Source organism: Saccopteryx leptura, chromosome 5, assembly GCF_036850995.1.
Source record: "Saccopteryx leptura isolate mSacLep1 chromosome 5, mSacLep1_pri_phased_curated, whole genome shotgun sequence".
NCBI lineage: Eukaryota > Metazoa > Chordata > Mammalia > Chiroptera > Emballonuridae > Saccopteryx > Saccopteryx leptura.
Genome location: NC_089507.1, coordinates 25,398,594 through 25,421,180, shown reverse-complemented (window position 1 = coordinate 25,421,180; position 22,587 = coordinate 25,398,594).

The following is a 22,587-nucleotide window of genomic DNA, read 5'->3' as shown; positions in this document are numbered from 1 at the left end:
TTTCAATATTTGTGGAGAACTCTATGTGAAAAAGAAGTTCTAAGAAATAAGTATATGAGCTATTCTACTTGAAGGATTTATTTCCAATCTACAGATGCAAAGGAACTAACGTCAGGCTACTGCTAATAAATTTTTAGAAATACTACCCACACAGTAAGATTTCTTGACCTTACAGGCTAATAAAATGTTTTAATGTATTGGAATCAGCAGAGCATGTGGGCGGATAAGTTTCTGAGCTAATTAGTCATCCCTCTCCCAAGAGCTGTGTATGACTTAGTGGAGTGTGTGCTTAGCATTACAAGTAAATCAACATTATTCGAGTAGGGAAGCATCATTTCTGAGTCATTTCCATAACTCTGCCATCTTGACTTTCCAATAAAATCTCCCAAGTTTATGATGCTTACAGCTTGTAAAAAGGGAATAGAGCAGGCAGGAAAATTGATGCCATAGATAATCATATGATAACCACAGCACACTAAGAATCAGAATGGATTCCTGAGTAATGGAAATGATGCAGATATGTCAGTTTATACACACGAATGAACAATGGTAGGTCATTTTTATTAAAAATTGACCCACAGATATTTCAATGGTATTTTTGCTTATTTTATACACTTAGAGTTTTAGAATGAGGACACAGTTGAATAGAAAAACAGCAAAACTGATCTATAGCTACAAGCAGTTGAGGTTGTTTCAGGCAGGTCCATGTGTGGTGGCAGGGAATTCTCCTTGCATTCTAAGGAACAGGAAACAAGCAATAATAACACTAATTTTTAAACTTCTTGTATAATTATATTTTATGTTTTAATTTTACTTATGTATTTTGTAATCTGTTTCACAAACAATTCTACTTTGGACCTTCTGAGTGAGTAAACCAATTAGACAAGTCAGGAAAAAAATTATTATTATTCTAAATTTATAGATGGAAAATGAACTACAGAGAGAAGTCTATTTATCACTGAAGATTGTTTCAAAGTGGTGAAACCTAATATACCTAACACACAAATAAAATAAAAAAGTAATCAAAAGTTTTCAATAAAAAGGGGCAAAACCCCCAGTTTTTTATGTTAACTGTTTTCTCAACTTTTTCTGCACTTTTATCTTTTAAATAAGGAAAACCTCTCTGATCCTAAAACTCATTTCTTTCACTCAACTTTTTCTGCCATTCTGTTCATTCTTCTTCAACTCCCATCATCTGAACAGAACAAACAACCATCACTTGCTTACCACAATTCCCTTTGTAAACATTTGCAATCTGGCTTCTGCCTTTGACTTCAGAGAAATAGCTCCCTTGATAGACTCGGGTGTTTACCCTGAACTTCTGTATTTTGTTCTCAGTAATCCCTCATCCCTCCATGAAATCTGAAACATTTAGAACTCTTGAAAATTTGCTTACTTAAACTGATCTCTTCCCTCCCTGGAGTTAAATGACTCTGAATGCCTGGAGAAAAAAATGCATTTCTCAGGCCTCACTTCTGCCTCTTCTTCTTGCAGACCTTTAAACAAGGCCTTGTTTAGGTTTCTTTCTGTTGCTTTTCCTACTTGTCAATATGTAAATGTTGGAAAGATAAGATATATTTTGCCCATTCTGTTAAAGATGGCCATTGCCCACATGGGCAGCTGATTGCTTTTTTTTTTTTTTTAATATATGATCTTTTTAAAAATTAATTAATTAATTAATTTTTATTTATTCATTTTAGAGAGGAGAGGGAGAGACACAGAGAGAGAGGAGAGACAGAGCGAGAGAAGGGGGAGGAGCTGGAAGCATCAACTCCCATATGTACCTTGACCAGGCAAGCCCAGGGTTTCGAACCGGCGACCTCAGCATTTCCAGGTCAACGCTTTATCCACTGTGCCACCACAGGTCAAGCTGATTGCTTTCTTGCTTGGGAAGGGGTTTGGTTATGCTCATGTATGTTGGTGGAGGGCTTTCACGTTGAAAGTTTTAAAAGAAGGAGCTAGGAGGCCATTTTGGAGAGATGACATTGTTCCAGAGGAGAGAGAAAGGCCACATGAGGGAGAGGAGACAGCCAAAATGGAGACAAAGAGGTGGGAGCCTTTGATTCTAGGAAAACTCAGATGAGTCAGTAGTTTTGGGAGCCCTGAATGGAAAGGGAAGTGTTTCCTGCTGTTATGTCTTTTCTTGCCCACTGGGTGTGAACTAGGATTAAAAGAAAATGGACCACCAGTTTTTGGCTCTGTAATTTTATTACCGTCTTTCTGGATCAAATGTGAACCTGCAAGAGCCAGGCAGCTGTGATGCTGGCCATGACTACTGGCTTAACAATAAATAAACAAATAAATAAATAAATAAGCATAATGAAATAAATATCATCTTACTGGGTTTTTCAACATTCCTTTCCTTGGCTTCCACTTTTCTCTTGAGCAACTGACCAGTATTTTTAAATACCTGTTGGGCATCTTCATATAAACAGTTTAATGAAAGCTGAACTTATTATCTTATTCTTCAAGACCATCTCAGTTATTATTTGACCATGTAACCAATCCCTAGATCAAAAGCAAAACAAAAGACAAAAAGCAAGAATACAACATAAAATCTTTCAATCTAAACTTTATTTCCTTTTGATTCTATTTCCATGTTGTTTCTTTCACCTGCTCTTTCCATTCCGTTTTCATTGTTACTTCCTCGTGTTTATTTCTAATGTAAAGCACTAAACTTCTCTGTTGCCTTAGTTTTTCCATTATAAAGAGGGATTTGTATTATATTAAATATCAATAAAATATTAGCTTTTGGCCAACACTATTACCATTACCAACACTACCAGGACCACCTCCATAATTTGTGGAATCCATTGAAAGACAAAGTGGTGGGGTCTCATCTTTAGCAGGAGAAAAATAAATCTTAAATAAATTTGTATCACCTTTTGTGTTCCTAAACACATCTACAAGGTTAGTTTCTTTCTTTTTTAAGACTTTATTTATTCATTTTAGAGAGAGAAGAGAGAGAGAGGAGAGGGAAGAGCAGTAAGCATCAACTCCATATGTGCCTTGACCAGGCAAGTCCAGGGTTTTAAATCTGCGACATCAGCATTCAACGTCAATGCTTTATCTGCTGCGCCACCACAGGTCAGAATCAAGGATAGTTTCTGTTCTACAGAGTGACCAAGCAGAATCAGAAGGAAATTACTCATGTGACACTAGTTAAAAACTGTAGACAGGTTTTATTCAGATTACTAAAGTAGGGGAACAGACTTCAGTGCAAACTAGGCTCAACTCCACCAAAACACAAGACAGGAGGCTTTTTTTTATTGATGAATTTATTGTGTTTACATAGATTCTAGTGTTGCCCTGAATGCATCCCCCTTCCCCCGTATTCCCATCAAAATCTCCCTTGCCCCCCTCTCTATTGCGCCCTCCCCCCTTCCCTTCAGCTTTATCCCATCCTATCATCCCTTTCCCTCTGTCCTCTTTTCCTATGGTCCTTTTGATCTCTCCTCTGTCTCAATTCCATTCCTCAGTTCACATTGTTCCTTGGATTCCTCAAGTGAGTGAGGTCATATGATATTTTTCTTTCTCTGCCTGGCTTATTTCACTCAACATAATAGTTTCCATGTCCATCCATGTTGTCGCAAAAGGTAAGATTTCCTACTTTTTCATGGCCCCATAGTATTCCATTGTATATATGTATCACAGCTTTTCAATCCACTTGTCCACTGACGGACACTTGGGCTGTTTCCAGATCTTTACTATTGTGTACAATGCTGCCATAAACATGGGGTGCATTTCTCCTTTTGAAACAGTGCTATGGTGTTCTTGGGGTATATTCCTAAAAATGGGATACCTGGGTCAAAAGGCGGTTTGATTTTTAATTTTTTGAGGAATCTCCATACTGTTTTCCACAGAGGCTTTTTAAATGCTACAGATGTGCTACAGGAAATGTACCAATCATTATGAGGGGTTGGGAGTTGGTCAAAGTGACTAAGCCGTCTGTATTTGTTAATTAGCATTCATTCTGAGGAGAAACAAACTCTTCATATCTTTTGGTCAGGAGATAGTTTGACAAATTGGAGAAGATTAGCACTAAAGTTTGGTTTACCCTCCTGCAGGCTATGAGAGCCAGGGGAGATAGCTCACAGAATGTTTGCATTTCAAGGAGATGGCTTTCAAGTCCTTGATGAGGCATTTCTGGATGGTAGAAAATTTACATCTCAAAGAGATAGAGAATGGGTTTACAATTACAAGTTTTCAAAAGGAATTGCTCTAAAAAAAGGGAGTTCAGGGGTCTACAGTCAGACTTTGGCTGGAAAAAACAGTAAATTCTTTTGTCAATATTCTCCTGAAAAACGAAACCAAACAGGAGACACACACACACACACACACACACACACACACACACGTGTATATTTTAAGAAATTTGCTCACATAATTACGGAGGCTAAGAGATCCCTCGATCTGCAGTCTGTAGGCTAGCTACCTAAAAGAGGGGATGATGCAGTTCCAGTCTGAGTCTGAAGGCCTGAGAACCAGAATGGATACTGCAAGTTATAGCTTGAAAGCCTTTTTGTTCTATTCTGGCCTTCAGTTTATTAGATGAAGGTCACCCACTTTAGGGACAGCAATCTACTTTACTCAGTCTATTGACTCAAATGTTAATCTTATCCAAAAACTCTTTCATGGATATACCCAGAATAATGCTTCACCAAATATTTGGGCACCCCATGGCCCAATGTAGCATCACCACCATCCTGGCTATTCACAAGCAGGTTCTCATTGAATCCGAACTGAGGAGCCACTGAGCCACTTCACCCGCAGGTGTTGTAAAGTACCAAAAGCTGCAGAATTAATATTAATATTTTAAGAGGCTTGAAGAACATTTTATTAATTTGGGTTAAGGTATGCAGAGAAATTTTGAGAATAATCTCTGTACTGTGTAATTGGCCTAAAACCAGGATGGTCCTTGGCATTGTATTGTAAATGCAAAGGGAAGGAAAACATGGATTCCCTGACATTCCACCACACCTGTGGGGAAAGGGGTGAATGGCTAGCCAGGTGCAGGAAGAGAAAAGAAAATAAACCTTTTCTTATAGGAATGAGCCATTTGCGGGTATTTGTCCCCACGGAAATTACCTCTCCTATGTAAATGCGTGTAGTTAACACGTGTGACTCTGGACAGAGAGATAGCAGATGAACACTAGATAATATAGGAATGCCTTTTAATATGTAAAGAGACATCTTTCTACCATTGTGTTCACTTAGAAAATTTTGTTTTCTCCAAAATGATGTATAGTTTGCAAATTGAACATGGTCCTATCATATTAAAGGACATATGACTATAACCAATAGTGGTAAAGGGCACCTAATTGCAATTTTTGTTTCTGTACTTCCCACTTGCAAAACTATAAAAACTAGGTAGAACAAAGAGCCAGCACGCTCTCCCTTAGATTTCTGTCGGAGTTGCCGCCACTTGGCCAAACTAGACAATAAAGCTTTGGTGTGGAATCGACGAATTTTGTTCGTGTCTTCAATGTTTTGGGTCCCTCCGGATTAGGCTTAACAGAACAGATGGTAAAGAAACAGTGGAGCCAAAAACTGGTGGACCATTCCTTTACTAGTCTCACACTGGCCGACAAGCAAACACACAGGGAAAACATTTCCTATTCATTCATGCAGGGCTCCCAAAGCCCTGACACATTCTCTGATTCCACAACCAGGAAAATCTTCGCTGGTTCCTCGAATCAAAGGCCCCACCAGTATCAGTGGAACTCCCAAAGCCCCTCCAGTCTGGTTTCCCATCTGACACCTTCTCTCTCTCTCTGTAAAACTGGCTTCTTCTTCAGCACTCTGCATTCTCTCTGCTCTGTCTGCAAAACTGGCTGGGTGCACAAAGATACCTCCTCCAGCAAACATTAGCAAAAACAATGGCCCCTCCTGTAAGGATCAAGAAAAGATCAAATTGTTAGATTCAGGAAGATATGCTGGGATTGCCAGAGTGTAGAGGCAGAGACAGGGAGGTAAGGATAGGGACCCTGTAAGGCTAAGAACAAAGGAAGACAAACGTTTGCATTCCATTGGTTAGAGACCCTTATCAGAAGTTTATGTTTGAAGTTCGCCAATGAGCTAGACCCAGCCCCTGTTGCTATGCTATGTGCAACTCCCTTAGCAAATAAGTGACTGCTATTTTTGCTTGCTTACTTAGGATATATAAGGAACTAGCTGTAAGCGCCCGGGGCGGTTCCCATTTGCAGCTCACGGTGTCTCCGGACATCAGGGAACTCGCCCCCTGCGCAAGTGAAACTAGCCAATAAAGTTACATCTATAGATACCTCTGAAAGTCTCCGACATTTGTTTTTATTATACCCGGTGGATGCTTCACCTCCCAAGCAGGAATGCAATCCATAATTTGCAATTAACGGCCCTGCTCTGAAAGCAAGCACACACATGATAGCCCAGTTCTGTTTTTAACAATAAAAGTTAGCAAACTCAAAAGGCAGTTCCATTTTTAATTTTTTGAGGAATCTCCATACTGTTTTCCATAGTGCTGCACCAGTCTGCATTCCCACCAGCAATGCAGGAGGGTGTCCTTTTCTCCACATCCTCGCCAGCACTTATTCTGTGTTGTTTTGTTGATGAGCGCCATTCTGACTGGTGTGAGGTGATATCTCATTGTGGCTTTAATTTGCATTTCTCTAATGATTAGTGATGTTGAGCATTTTTTTCATATGCCTATTGGCCATCTGTATGTCCTCTTTGGAGAAGTGTCTATTCATTTCTTTGCCCATTTTTTGATTGGACTATTTATCTTCCTGGTGTTGAGCTTTACAAGTTCTTTATAAATTTTGGTTATTAACCCCTTATCAGACATATTGTCAAATATGTTTTCCCATTGTGTGGTTTGTCTTTTTATTTTGTTCATATTGTCTTTAGCTGTGCAAAAGCTTTTTAGTTTGATATAGTCCCATTTGTTTATCCTGTCCTTTATTTCACTTGCCAATGGAGTTAAATCAGCAAATATATTGCTGCGAGAGATGTCAGAGAGCTTACTGCCTATGTTTTCCTCTAAGATGTTTATGGTTTCACGACTTACATTTAAGTTTTTATTCCATTTTGAGTTTATTTTTGTGAATGGTGTAAGTTGGTGGTCTAGTTTTATTTTTTTGCAGGTAGCTGTCCAATTTTCCCAACACCATTTGTTGAAAAGGCTGTCTTTACTCCATTGTATGCTCTTACCTCCTTTGTCAAATATCAATTGTTCATAAAGGTGTGGGTTTATTTCTGGGTTCTCTGTTTTGTTCCATTGATCTATATGCCTGTTCTTATGCCAGTACCAAGCTGTTTTGAGTACAATGGCCTTGTAGTATAACTTGATATCAGGAAGTGTGATACCACCCACTTTATTCTTTTTTTTCAAGATTGCTGAGGCTTTTTGTGTTCTTCTTTGGTTCCATATAAATTTTTAGAATATTCTATATCTTTGAAGTAAGTCATTGATATTTTAATAGGAATTGCATTAAATTTATAAATTGCTTTGGGCAAAATTTTAATGAAGTTTATTCTTTCTATCCACGAACTCGGTATATGCATTCACTTGTTTGTATCTTCCTTGATTTCTTTTATCAAATGTTTTATAATTTTCTAAGTACAAGTTGTTAATCTCCTTGGTTAAATTTACTCCTAGGTACTTTATTTTTTTGGTTGCAATAGTGAAGGGGATTGTTTTTTTAATTTCTCTTTCTGACAGTTCATTGTTGTTGTATAAAAATGCCTCTGATTTCTGAGTTTTAATTTTATATCCTGCCACCTTGCTGAATTCACTTATCAGGTCCAGTAGTTTTTTAACTGAGACTTTAGAATTTTCTATGTACAGTATCATATCATCACCAAATAATGATAGCTTTACTTCTTCTTTTCCAATTTGGATTTTATTTCTTGTTGTCTGATTTCTGTGGTTAGGAAAATATTATATGACCTCACTCATTTAAGGAATCCAATTAAGAAGGAATGGAATGAACTGAGGAACGGAATTAAGACAGCGACAGATCAAAGGAACTAGAGGGAAAGCGGACAGAGGAAAAGGGGATGATAGGATGGGATAATCCTGGAGGGAAGGGGGAGGGCATTGTGGGAAGGGGGGCAAGAGGGATGTTGAGGGGAACACTGTGGAGGGGGGGTTGAATTTGGAGGGGACACACTAGCATTTATGTAAACACAATAAATTAAAATCAATAATAATAAAAAAAGGAAAATAGAAATAGCCTGACTTGTGGTGGCGCAGTGGATCAAGTGTCAACATGGAACACTGAGGTTGCCGATTCAAATGCTTGGGCTTGCCTGGTCAAGGCACATAGGAGAAGCAACTGCTATAAGTAGATACTTCCTGCTTCTTCCCCCTCTTTCTTTTTCTCTCTCTCTCTCTCTCCCTTCTCACCAAAAAAAAAAAAAAAAAAAAAAAAAAAAAAAGAAAAAGAAAAAGAAAGAAAATAGTTATAAATACCAGCTACAGCTATGTGGGCAGTTACAGAAATAAGGACTATAATTGTCATGAGTACTTCTTTATTATTTTGTTATAAGTATGTTAGTGTGTATGTGTGTAGATATCTGTATTAAGTAAACAGTTTTGTTTTCTTGCCTCTCTTATTTCCTTATCATATAACGTAAGAAGTATTTGCTTTACATCCTAGTATTTAATTATGTGAGAGTAAGGGGAAAAGAAAAAAAAAGTGAGCAAGCTCAAAAAATAGAAATTTTACAAACTCATTTGCCCAACACGCAGTCACGCTGGCACATAAAATTAACTATCAAGCAACATTGAGCTTTCTCAGGTAGACATTTTAAGGTGTGAGTGGGGGTGGCCCTGCAGTCATCCCAGGGACACAGGCTTGGGCCAATAGAAGGTTTGCTGGAGTCTGGTCAGTTTTCTTAGGATGGTGGGTTAAACCATGTCATTTGTTCTGAGAGTTTTACAGTTCTCAGCAGCCAAGTACCATTAGTCTTACCTAATCTCATAGTTCTATGAGACTTAATTGGTAAAAATTTCAAGTCACCTTAGAATTCTATAAAAATTTTATATAAGGAATTGTTGTGATAAAATAATAAGATAAAAATTATTACATTGCTTTATGTACTCTGTGTAGAGTTGTGAGTTTTAGGGTTTAACTAATTTTTATGTTTGAAATTATACAGTTTCAGCTCATATTGTTTATTATATTCAAAGTGCTGCCTTACAGTTTCTTTTATTCACACTTTGCCATGTTTATGGTTTCAGGTATTTTGAAAATATAGAAGCAATGAACTCAGTAATAAAAACTTGTACGTTCAGAAAATATTATTCCGACAGTATAAATAGAGCCAGTTTTATATCATATAGTATTCCCTTTAAAGATCAATGCTCTTCTTCATTACATACCAGGTTCTTGTTATAGAATTATTTTATCACTATAATTAAATGAATAATGAATATAGTAAATAAATACTTAGTAAGTGCAAACATAACAGCAGGAACTATGGAAATCAAGTTGGTGTTTTGTTTTTGTTTTTTTATTTTTACATGCACAGTTCCTAACCATAGAGACCTTTTCAACTTGAAAGCCCTGTTCCTGTGTGAATGCTTCTTCCTCTTCTTAACGAAACCGCAGACTTTAGACTAAGTCCTTCACCTGCATTTCCAGCATTTATTCTCCACTCGGTGGATTCCCTCCTGTATCTACTATTGAGCCTTGTAAAAGTGTCTTGCATTATAGGAAGCAATTAGCCCGGTGTACCCTCCAAAGGAAGTCTCCCTATGTATTTTGTATTATGTCCTCTCTTCTAGACATCCAAGCCCCTTCGTATTTTAACCTGGGTCCAAATGGTCCAGATAATTTATAATACCTATGTTCCTATTGACGGGATAATTACTAATGTCATGGAAAATAGATCAATTTCCAGTATCTAGGTACATTTTTGTTTTTATTTCTCAGTCCTGCTGTATATAATTATTCAGCAATTATTTATTGAGGTGCTGTATGTGCTATACATCTATACTGAGTGCCTACTGGAAACTGAGAATACACCAGTCAATGAAAGAGGGCATGGTCTCACCCACACAGGGCTTGGCCTTCCACAGGAGAAGCCAGTAGTCATCAGATAAATACACATGATGTCTGATAAGTTATGAAAAGAAAGTAGAAAGATTTAAAGATAGGGATGCCTGGTTAGGTTACCATTTTTCAATGAGTAAATAGGGGAGGTTTCACTCTCCAGGTGACATTTTAGAAAAGAACCATGAGAAAGGAGGGAGGAATGTTGAAGGAAATCTCAGAGAAGATGATTTCATGCAGTTTACAGCAACTGGAAGTGTCCTGAGGTAGAAGTGAATTTAGTGTATCGGAGGAATAGCAAGGAAGACATGTGACTGGGCCAGAAGAAATCATAGATACGTGGTAAGCAATACGAGTGTACAATTCTATAATACATCATCTGTATGTAGAGTGTATGTGTGTTTACCACCCAAGGTCAAGTTTTCTTCCATCACCCTCACCCTTTATCCTGCTTTATCCTCTTCTACTTGTCCACCCTCTCTCCCTCTGGTAATCACCATATTGTTGTCTCTGCCCGTGAGTTTTTTTCTTAACCCTTTGAGTAGTGAGTTGTTGTTTTTTTTTTTCATGCTCACTGACTCCTGGGAGTAAGGTTTTTTTCAAAAAATAAAATTAGTTCCAGTTACAGTTTTATTGACTTAAAATCATGTTTGTTTGATAACCAATTTATGGAAAAAGAGGAACATATATTTGCCTTTTTTTTTATGTTGCCTTACACATTTTTAAAGTAAAAATTTTTGTTATCTCATGCAATTCTCACGTACTTCCCATCTATAAATAAAGACGTACATGTACGATTGTACTCTGGATGGTCAGGAAGCATGAGGACGTTCATGCACATTCATACTACTCAAAGGCTTAATCCTTCATCTATTTACCCAACTCCGCAAACCCCCTCCCCTCTGAAAATTGTGTCTGTTCTCTGTATCTATGAGTCTGTTTCTATTTTTTTGTTTATTTTGTTCATTAGATTCCACATATAAGTGAAATTATTTCATATTGTCAATAACACTAGTATTAAGTTAAAGGTATTATACTCTCATATTGAGGCAAGAAACTACTGTCTCCGAAGTTAAGGGCCTTGATTTAACCTTTTTAGCAATTTTTACATTCCCATGATATATATATATTTTTTTCTGAAGCTGGAAACGGGAAGAGACAGTCAGACAGACTCCCGCATGCACCCGACCGGGATCCACCCGGCACGCCCACCAGGGGTGAAGCTCTGCCCACCAGGGGGCGATGCTCTGCCCCTCCGGGGCGTCGCTCTGCCGACCAGAGCCACTCTAGTGCCTGGGGCAGAGGCCAAGGAGCCATCCCCAGCGCCCGGGCCATCTTTGCTCCAATGGAGCCTTGGGTGCGGGAGGGGAAGAGAGAGACAGAGAGGAAGGAGGGGGTGGGGGTGGAGAAGCAAATGGGCGCTTCTCCTATGTGCCCTGGGCGGGAATCGAACCTGGGTCCCCTGCACGCCAGGCCGACGCTCTACCGCTGAGCCAACCGGCCAGGGCCTCCCATGATATATTAATGTCACAGCATGCACCAAGGACTTAGCTTTCCACTTGAACGAGAAGAGACATATTATAGGAAGATAACTAGTAAGAAAATAAAAAAGATAACCAGTACTTTAAAACATATGCCAACTGTTGGAGGATTTTATTCAAAGGATAGGGTTGCCGGTGACCCTTGAGCTGGACCTGGGAAATCGGAAGCTCCTCACCCCTCCCCCATCCTTGGAATGCACGGTCCACCTCTCTTCCTTGAACTGGAAGCTTCCTCATGGACACAGCCTTTAGAGAGTTGTTGAGATCATCTAGGAAGCATACACAACTGACCCTCAATATAACTCTTAAGATTCCAGCAGTCTGACGTGGACCTTGTCTTACAAGCACCCAAGACATACCTCAGATGTAAGTTTCCTCACCTAAACCTGCCACCTACCAACTGCAGTGATCTGCATCTTGCTTAGGTCTCTTCTTGCCTTCCATGTACAATGGCTGATCTCAGGTTTTACCCAGGATGCTCCTGGAGTTTTGAACCAATAGCAAGAGGATAGCAAAACATATTTATAATAACGTAAAATATACTTCAGTAAAATTTTATGAAGGAAAATGACATCATACATATAGAACTCAGGGGAGATTTGAGCAAATGGTTTCTAGAACCACAGAGACAGCCAGAGCATCTCAGGACAGAACCTAAGGTAAAATTAGGTTAAGAACTTTGACAGGTAGCTAATGATAGAATAAACTCTGTGTTATCTATTGTAGAGAGGATTTTGCTGTTTCTGTTAAGCAAATTTTTTAATTAATAAGGCATTATCACATACACTATATAGGGAAATTACCAGTTTTCCAAAGAATTATAAAAACAGTAGAATATACTTAACACTAAATTAATCAAACACAATTTAATAATTTTAAAGACTACAAATTTCACTAGAAATAAACTTTATGTAAATAAATGAGATTCAGCAGTTATAAAATATAACAAATATAAGCATATGCAGTTCAAAAGCAGGTCATTGATTAGATTATATTTGGGGGGAACTAATATTATTAAACTTCAATGCATAGAAAAGTAATGTGTTCACCCACCCAAGTCAAGTTTCCATCCATTACCCTCTTCCTCCTTTAACCCTTACCCCCAGCAATTACCACACAGTTGTTCATGTCCATAAGCTTTTTATTTTTTCCTTTTTTTGTCCTCTTTTTGTTTTATCCCTCCCCCTATTTGAACCAGTGTCACCTCAATATATTCAATTAAAAATTTTTTTAAGTCCAAAAAAAAGAGAAAGGTACAGATATGGCAAGTGTGTGTTATATAAGAGGACTAGTTATGACTTAATTCATTTCTTCATTCATCTCACATTTGTTGAAAGCATTCAGAAGGCTTGGTATTGTATTCATTAAACTGTCATCTGTAGGAATTATATTAACAGGACTTTCTATCTTCAGGAAGTTAACAATACTATTCAAGAAGCAGAAAGATAAAGGGTAGGAGTATATTCTCGATGGTATGGAAGCACAGAAAAGACCTAGTCTTCCATTGGATAAAAAAAAAAGAGTTTCTGGGGAAATTCACATTACTAAATTTAAAATCCTAGAGTCATTCTTGGCACTGTATCTTTTATACATACAGGAGTGTATTTGATGGGGAGACAGATAAGTGCATGCAGTTAAGTAAAGAATTAGAAACGATGGCCTTACATATTGCCCATTCAGACTACTTGAATATATTAGGCTGATCCTTTCTGCATATCTATTGGTGGTGTTTGAAAAGTATTGAAACCAGTTTTCACGAAGTTAGTAATGCCAACAGTGACTACTTTTTGTTGTTTCTGGGTTTTTTTGTTTGTTTTACTTTATAAAACAAAGCATTTACATGCAACTCTGGTTTATCAATTGCCTCCAAGGATTGAAGTTCAGCTGAAAATTTCCTGAGAATTCACACGTTAACTTTTGTCAATAAATGAAGATATGTAGGCAGAAGGATTTAAGCAGTCATTTCTTATTCTGTAATCATGACATGTGGATCATTCAGGACAGGGTCAGGTCAGGAGTCAGAAGCTACAGAATATTTTGTTATGGTTAATTATTTGTTTTGTTCCGGATCATTTAATAGAAAGATGTTGCTAGGCAAATGAGTTTGTAAAATCTGTATTTTTTGAGTTTGCTCACTTTTATTGTTAAAAATGGCACTGCCAGGTGAAACTGCTAATTACCTTCTTGCTTGGGAAGGCCACTGTTATGCTGATGTGTGCTGGAGGAGAGTCTTTTGGCGTTCAAGAAGTTTTAAAAGGAAGGAGCAGGAGAGAAGAAGGAGGGAGAAGCCATTTTAAGGAAGAAAGGAGGAGAAGCCAAGATGGCAGGGAAAGAGTGAGAAGCCCGTTTTGCAGAGTAGGAAGCCATGTTGGCAAATGGAGAACCAGAGGGGAGGGACAAGGGGCTTTTGTGAGCTCTGCTGAGGCTAGTGGGGGCCTTTGATTCTAGGAATAACTGGATGTGCCAGTGGCTTTGGGAGCCCTGAATGGAAAGGGAACTGTATTTCCGCTGTGTGTTTACTTGCTGGCTGGGTGCAAGGCTAGAATAAAGGAATGGCCCACCAGTTTTTGACTCCACTGCTACTTTACCATCTATCTGAATCTACTGGGAACCTGCATGTGCCTGGCTGTGACGGCCTTGGCTACTGACCATACAGATGTGATAGTAGGTATTGGAAGACTAGAAACACAGAAAGGGTTGAGCTACTAGGTGGTGATTACATCCAAAGGCTGGGGTAATTAAAGTTAGAAATTATTAACATTTGGGTGATAGAGTAGAAATGTGCTGAGCTGAAACTCTGGTGTCTGCTACTCAGATGTCTAAGGAAGAGTCACTCCATGAAGCTGACCTCTCTAAGGAGGTGCGATGAGGTTGTTTCTGAAAGTGTTGGGAAAAGTGCAAACTGAAATCAGCTGCTGCTACTGAAATGAAATGTCACGTCAGGGTGAAAAATTGTTCCTGTTGTGATTCTGAGAGTAGCAAGAAGCAAAATCTGGTTCAGGAAACAAATAGAAAGGAAGAAGTGTGTTTTTTTCCCTTTAATTCTTCCAGTGCTTTTTTAGAATCTTCTACTAACAGAGACTTACAAAAGCCAGTAGAGTAAAGCAGAAATATAATTGTCAAGTTCCAGGCCCAGAATCACAGAACAGAGGATTGTGCTGAGGGTCATAGCAATAACCAGGACACCAGAACTCATAACTCAAATACCTTAGAAGTTAACATATCTGAACATACTTTTTTATTAGCCTTTTAATAATTTAAGTTGCATAACAAAAGTGAAATTTTATAAAAAAAATTTTTTTGTTTCCACAGAATTGAAAATTGATTACTCAGTCAATACTTTTACACTTTAAAAAACTATAGTTTGAGCCTGACTAGGTGGTGGCACAGTAGATAAAGTGTTGGCCTGGGATGCAGAGGACCCAGGTTGAAAACCTCAAGGTAGCCGGCTTGAGTGCAGCCTCATCAGCTTGAGCACAGGGTTGCTAGCTTGAGTGTTGGATCATAGACATGACCCAATGGTTGCTGGCTTGAGCTCAAATGTCACTGGCTTGAAGCCCAAGGTTGCTGGCTTGAGCCCAAAGGTCCCTGGTTTGAGTAAAGGGTTACTTGCTCTGCTTTAGCCCCTTGGTCAAGGCACATATAAGAAAGCGATCAATGAACAACTAAGGTACCGCAACAAAGAATTGATGCTTCTCATCTCTCTCCCTTCCTGTATGTTTGTCCCTGTCTGTCCCTCTCTCTGTCTCTCTGTTTCTCTTGCAATAAATAAATAAATAAACAAATAAATAAATAATATAAAAACTACGGTTTGACAAAAACTGTAGTATATTGTCAAACAATATCTCACCTTTCTTCAAAACTCAGAAAACTCAGTGAGTGAAAGCTTCTTTCTTGGAGTTATTTTATTCTTCTTTGGCGTTTTATTAACATTGATATTTAATTTTATTTCTTGGAATTCAGTATGAAAATCTTGCCTGAATTTGTTCTATCAAAGGTAGGTATTTAGTTTTGGCTCTTGGAATTCATTGACAGTTTTGCCTGAAGTAAGAATAGTAGAATATAAAACACAAAATCTGTATCCAGGCAAGACATTACTTTTATATTTCTTTTTTTCTACTTGTTACTAAAAGAATGCTTTATTTTAATTCTGAAATAGTCTCATTTTAGTCTTATCATTCTTTTATCATTTCTCAAACATCAACAATTAGCAGTGAGAAGAAAAATATGATTTTCTGATTATTCCTTTAAAAATCTGAGAAGAGCATAAGATTAGACTAGACATGAGCTAAACCACTGGAATTCTGGAACTCTTACAAATGCTATAGAAATTGCTCAACATAGAAATTCACTCAACGATGAAATAACATTTAGAGAAAATTATTTATTTTACTTTATTAATGTTGATGTTAAACTGTTCAATTGGGTGGGCAGCATGACAAAACTGAAGTTTGTGCTTCTTAGGGGAAAAAGGTAAGCAGAAGGTTGATCAAGCAAAACAATAAGAAATAAAGTTTTGAAAAATAAGTAGATTTTAATTGCATCAGTTGCTAAAGTGTTATTTTTCCCTCAAGCATTTTAACTCAATTTTTTATATGCATCATTGCATAACACCAGAGTTACTAACTGTCTTTCATTTAGAGTATTATTTCTAATCTAACTCTTTTTGATAAATTGATGTCTATATATTGTACCTTGCTCTCAAGATGATGTACTAAACTTGATTTATTTTTTGATTCAATAACTATTAGTTACTGTAGATTTTTTAAAAGTATTAGAGAGTTACAGAGTTCTATGAACTTTTGGTTGGAAATTTAACATTAAATTTGAAATTTATACCTAAGATAAATTGTAATACATACTTTCAATACAAGAGACTGAAGATGATGTTTATCTTCCAAGTTTCCAAGGAAGAGTTGCTATTGCATACTCTTTTGAACAGTTATTTCTTTATCTTTTTTAAACTAGGGAAAGAAATATTAACATGATTATATTTTTGATGCAGTTAATTAAATTAGTAAACATATTAAGCTTGATTTAAAAATGAGGAAATATTGTAAAATGTTGATTATAATCTCTGTATAATCTTAATTTTTAAACATCTCAACAAAATATTTAAAAAGTTCTCATTTAAAGCAAAAAATAAACTTGGCATTCCAAAGTGTTCATGTATGTCTACATTTATTGAATAGCATGCTTTTACTTCTGAATAATAGATGACTTCAATACTAGTTTACCTTAAGTAGTAATGAGAGTGATATCAGTGCTAGTTACTATTTATTAAAGACGATTCTGTTGTCAGCACTGTACTAGGCTTTATTTATGCCTTTTTTAAACAAAAGCTTATATATTAATTTTTGTGTATTAAGCATAGGTGAGACAAACAAGACCTCAAAGGTTAATAAGGAAAATCTTCTGTCTTCAAGATGACAATATAATATGATAAGCATAGGAGATAGATATATGCTTTTTAACTTTCTCATTCATTTTTAAAATTTATGCTCTCATTTAACAAGTATCTGTCTTGCCAGGCATTGTGCTAAATGAGGATAATCAAAGGAGAACAGAATCAGACTAAATACTATACTTTCTGAAAAGGAGCTCATTGTATGGTGTAGAAGACAGAAATCAATGAGATTAACACATAAGTAAATTTAAGACTGAACTGTTATAAAAATTACATTGAGAGCTACATGGTACTGTGAAAGGGTATGAGAGGTGTCTGCCCTAATCAAAGAGGTTAGGAAAAGACATTCTGAGTTCTTAAGGATGAACTAGAGGTTCTAGGGGAGGAGGAGCTGTATCATGGCAGAAAGACCAGAATGTGTTAAGGCCCTGTGGCAGGGGGAGAAGTAGATATATTTTAGGAAGTGAAAGGAAACAAATATAACCATTCTGGTAGATAAAATTCACACCATGTTGCCCTCGCCAGATAGCTCTGTTGGTTGGAGTGTCATCCAAAGTAGATGGTTGGATCCGTGGTCAGGGCACATACAGGAACAACTTGATGGTTCTGTCCCTCTATCTCTCTCTTTCTAAAATAAAATAAAAATTATACCATCTCAAATCTTCTAATTCAAGTAAAAGGTTTTGATGTTTCTCCTAAAACTTAAAAGAATACTAATATGGCTTACTCAACAAGGTATATTGTTGGTATTGTTGAACTAAAGTATTTTTCATTAAAAGAAATTTTCTCTGGCTTCAGTGAAAAAATTAAAGAAAAATTAGGATGAGGACAAGTATGGCCCTAGGAGACAATGGAGGGAACCAACTTACTAATATTTTCATTCACTTCAGTGAGGTTATAGCTCTCTTGGAGCTAATCCATGAACAAGGACTAATTTTCTAGAGAATTAGTAATTAAAATAATATTTTTTAAAGGAGCTAAGTAAGACTAGTTAAAGGAGCTAAAGTCTTTTTTTTTTATCATGGAGTAAAGAAGTAAAACAAACCCATAAATTTTTAACTTTTTTTCTATATGGTGTGATTTTTACCCAGAGTTCAAGACTGACAATATAAAATTTCTGTCTTGCAGATATCATTTTATAATGATTTTCTTAATGTACATGAGAATTAAAAAATACATCTGTATAGCTGCCCATCTTTCAAAATCATACTTCCCCTTATTAAGGAGTAGAGGGGGAGGGTTAATTGTAAATAGTGAGTAAAATTATTCTAACTTTGTCACTCTTTAGCCAACTAGTTTATAGAGATATTAAGTATAACAGACAAGTGTTATTTGAGGCAAGAATTAAAACAAAAAACAGAATTTTAACAAACACTGACAAAATTACAAGAAAAGAGATATTTTAGATTAACACAAAGATTGATGTTTCCAACTTCCTATTTAAATTTCCAGAAAATATTTAAAACAATGGAGATACATTTTTAGAATAATTGCCTTGTTGTCTTTTCTCATAAGAGGCAGAAATGTAATATCTCCTTTTTTCCTATTTGTTCTCCTATCCAAAACTTTCTACAAAATTTTTGTTGCTTTGTAAAAAAATAAAAAAATTGAAAAGATTTTACCATAATTTAATACACTATTTTTGAAAGCCTTCCTGGCATATAGAAAACAGTAATAAAAATGAAACTGGGTTTGTTCAGATAATACAATGATGATAGTAGGATATTTAAATCTCTTTCTGAATTCAAGGCACCACAATTTTTCCTCATTATAATCAGAGTTAGAAGGAGCTTATAATAGAAATTGAATACCCTGTGTGGGTTTATATAATACATTGTGAGGAGAATATGACATGCTTTGTTGTGAATATAAAAAACTAATACTGTATTCAATGTTTTAAAATTGTTTTAGATAACTTATTTTATGTAGACTGATTTTAGTAAGATTTAACCTTTTTCTCCCCTCTTCCTTTAATGCTGCTCTCCATCTTTGTTTAGTTCTAAAAGTTAGGTTTTACAAAAAAAATTTAAAAATCTGAGTATATCTTTTTAATTTTCTTCAAATAAAATTGTACTCCAATTGTTCTTTAATGATCGGTTCTAACCACTGGGACTATCTAAACTATGTTCATAGTTTATTTCAAGTTATGGAGCTAATGTGCACAATAATGACATCACTTATTTAATGCTTCCAAAGATAATATATTCCTGTCACTTGAAAATTATATGTATAATACTAAGGTGACCAATTTTTCTACAATGTAAAGGAGGACAAAAATAAATTGAAGAGAACAATATTGTAAATAAAAGAGCCATTTTATTCATTGCAACAATAATACACTATAATATGATAAATGCATAATAAAACAATTGTAATATTTCATATTATAATCATGCTTACATGCCTATTAATTTTCAATAATAATTGTAAGATGGAAAGTACTCATTTAGATACAAATATGTCACATCACACACAATGGATCGACTCTGCTTTGATCGAATCCGGGCAGTTACAGATTAGTCTTTCAATATCAAAAAGGAGGACATGTAGGAGGACACTTTTTGAAGGAGGTTGGAACTTACAATAGAAGAACTGTCCTCCGTAAAGAAGGGCAATTGGTCACATTAATAATCGAGTTTTATTAACATTCTTGTATATCTCCCAAAGAAATGTATGATATGAAGACATAAAGTCCCATGTTCTCTATTCATACATTTTTAAAGCACTCTGAAAAGAAAAAAATAACATCCTCAAATTGCTTTGTCCTTTTTGCCTCCACTCAGGTTTAAGTTAAACCCAAGTCTGCATAATTTTCTCCATGGTTTGACAATTCACCCTTTGTTTAGTACAAACCCATTAAAAGCTTTTCTACAAGATAAAGGCTTAATTTTGGGGAAGCAGTTGCAGAAGGCTACAAAACAACAGCGAAATGAACAACTTTAACCTTGATTTGTTAATTGAGGTCATTGGTTAGCTTTAGAGAATACTGTATACACAATTAAGCAAGACTTTCATACTGTCCTTCCTTGTTAACTGGTTTTGAGGTATTCTGCTCCACAGAAAATTGATAGGCATGGTAAACATGCTCTAGTTGCCTAATTAGCTCAGGTGATACAATTAATGGTGTTCAATATCTATCAACAAAGCAAAGGTGCTTTAAATGTCATATAAACACTAGAAATAAAGCACCAAAAGGATTTCAAACAACTAACCATCTGAATGAAAGTTGACTTTTTGTTAATGCTGTCTTATAATGTAGAAAAAACTTAGGGAAAGAAAAAAACCCTTTGTTGATTTAAATTGCCATTTCCAAGAGTTAGAAGGGCATTTAAGAGGATATACACTAGCTTTCTGAAGTCTTACATTAACTTGGAACACTAAACTAGTTATTCAAATAAGTTAACTAAAATGATACAATCAGAACTGCTCCCATTCCATAGTCTCTCCTGCCACGTGTGTTGGCTACCAGTACATTTCAGGAACCAAGAATGCCAGCCTACAGGATGCAATAGTCTCTACATGTGCGAACATGTACGAACAGCTCTATGACTCAGGGAAACCCAACTCTACCCTCAGCAAAAAGGAAAATTCAAGGAAATAGCAGTGGAAAGATCTAAGAATCATGGGATTAAGCTAACCCTTGGGAAACACTCCTTACCTCCAGACTTCATTATTCCTATATAATTGTATATTGCTTTTTCTGTTAATTGGAGTCATAGTACTTTTGTTGATAATCAGAGGGATTTCTATATCAAAAGGACCAATATATAATGATCCTCTAATTATTTGGAAATGTCTTATTTTCTCATTGTTTTGTCATCTTTATGCCACAATTTCTCATTTTTCTGTCATACCATAAAACCAGTTTGCTTTCTATTTTTAACAAGTCAAGACTTCCTGGTAATTTGTATATTATACAAAGGAATTTCTTAATTAGTTCACTATTTTTGTTAATGAATTATATGTTTATAGTTTATAAACCACATGGTGTTAAAATGGTTGTATATATCTTTTGGATGTAATATTTTCTTTGAATTATTTGAAAATTCCAACTGCTTTTATCTGTCTGGATATGTTCTATTTCCTCCTCCCATTTACGTTAGCATTTCTCTCTTAATAGGAGACTTTAATCAAGTATCTGTGATTCTTGGCTACTTGTTAATAGTTAAGATTCAGACATTACAAAATAATTAAAAATCTTAAAAAAATAACATTGACATACTTTCATCAAGTTCCTTTTGGGTCTTTATTCCCCTTCTATATCACATATTTCTGAATTGGCTAGCTTTTCCTCCTGTTTCCAGATTTTAAATTTTCTTCTCTGCTAAAATATCCCTTCCTCAAGGAATTCACTGAGCAAAATACTGAAAATGCGGCTCTCTACCAGCCATTCATTATCCTTTACAGTCTTTGAAGCAATACTGTTTTTTATTTAAAATTATATATATTACTCACCTTTAGATGCCTAGAGTCTTTTCCCTCCTTCTCCTACCTAAGCTTCATGAGAACACAGATAAAGTCCAGCTGCATTGCCATATGATATGGTACCTGGTACATAATAGATTCTCATTAAGTAGTCATTGATTGACTATTATACCTAAATCAGTACTAAATTCAATGTGTTAATTCTTTTTTTTTTTTTTTTTTTTTTACAGGAACAGAGAGAGAGTCAGATAGAGGGATAGACAGGGACAGACAGACAGGAACGGAGAGAGATGAGAGGCATCAATCATCAGTTTTTTGTTGCGACACCGTAGTTGTTCATTGATTGCTTTCTCATATGTGCCATGACCGCGGGCCTTCAGCAGACTGAGTAACCCCTTGCTCGAGCCAGTGACCTTGGGTCCATGCTAGTGAGCTTTTTGCTCAAGCCAGATGAGCCCGTGCTCAAGCTGGCAACCCCAGGGTCTCGAACCTGGGTCCTTCTGCATCCCAGTCCGACGCTCTATCCACTGCTCCACTGCCTAGTCAGGCTCAATGTGTTAATTCTTAAGGGCATATTGTTCTATATGAAGTTTTTATGGGAGGGAGTAGGTGACGGGAAGAAAAATTATTTTAAAAGAGATTGCAGAGAAGTCACTTTACTTTAAGACCTCTTAGGTTATAGATTTAATATGTGCAAGCCTGGCAGTGTTCACTTGCATCAAAAATCACAAAGAGAAATTTCTGGCGTTTTTGTCAATTAATCTCAGTGCACACATCTTTAGCTTTAGGACCTGGATGATTGGGAAACTGAAAAATAGTGATGTGTTCAGTGAATCTGTCATTCTGTCAGATAAAGGACTAAGGGATTCTTCTTGATTAAGTCTAGAGAATTTTTTAAGGCAGTTCTTTTGGCAAAGTGTTCATTTGGCTTAAAGCTACACTTGGTAAATGATGCTCAACAAGGCAGGTACTTTAAGGTTCATCTAAATTACTTCATGTGTTAATAGACAAACCACTTAAACTACCGTTTCTAAGAAATTCTGATAAATGCATGTTCCATGTATTGGGAGATTTTATTAATGATGAAGAGATGAAAGTGGACTAAAATTCTTTGTTATTGTTCTTTTTTCCTGTGAATTCAGATATTAAGGTTCAGCTAAATGCAGCATATATGTGT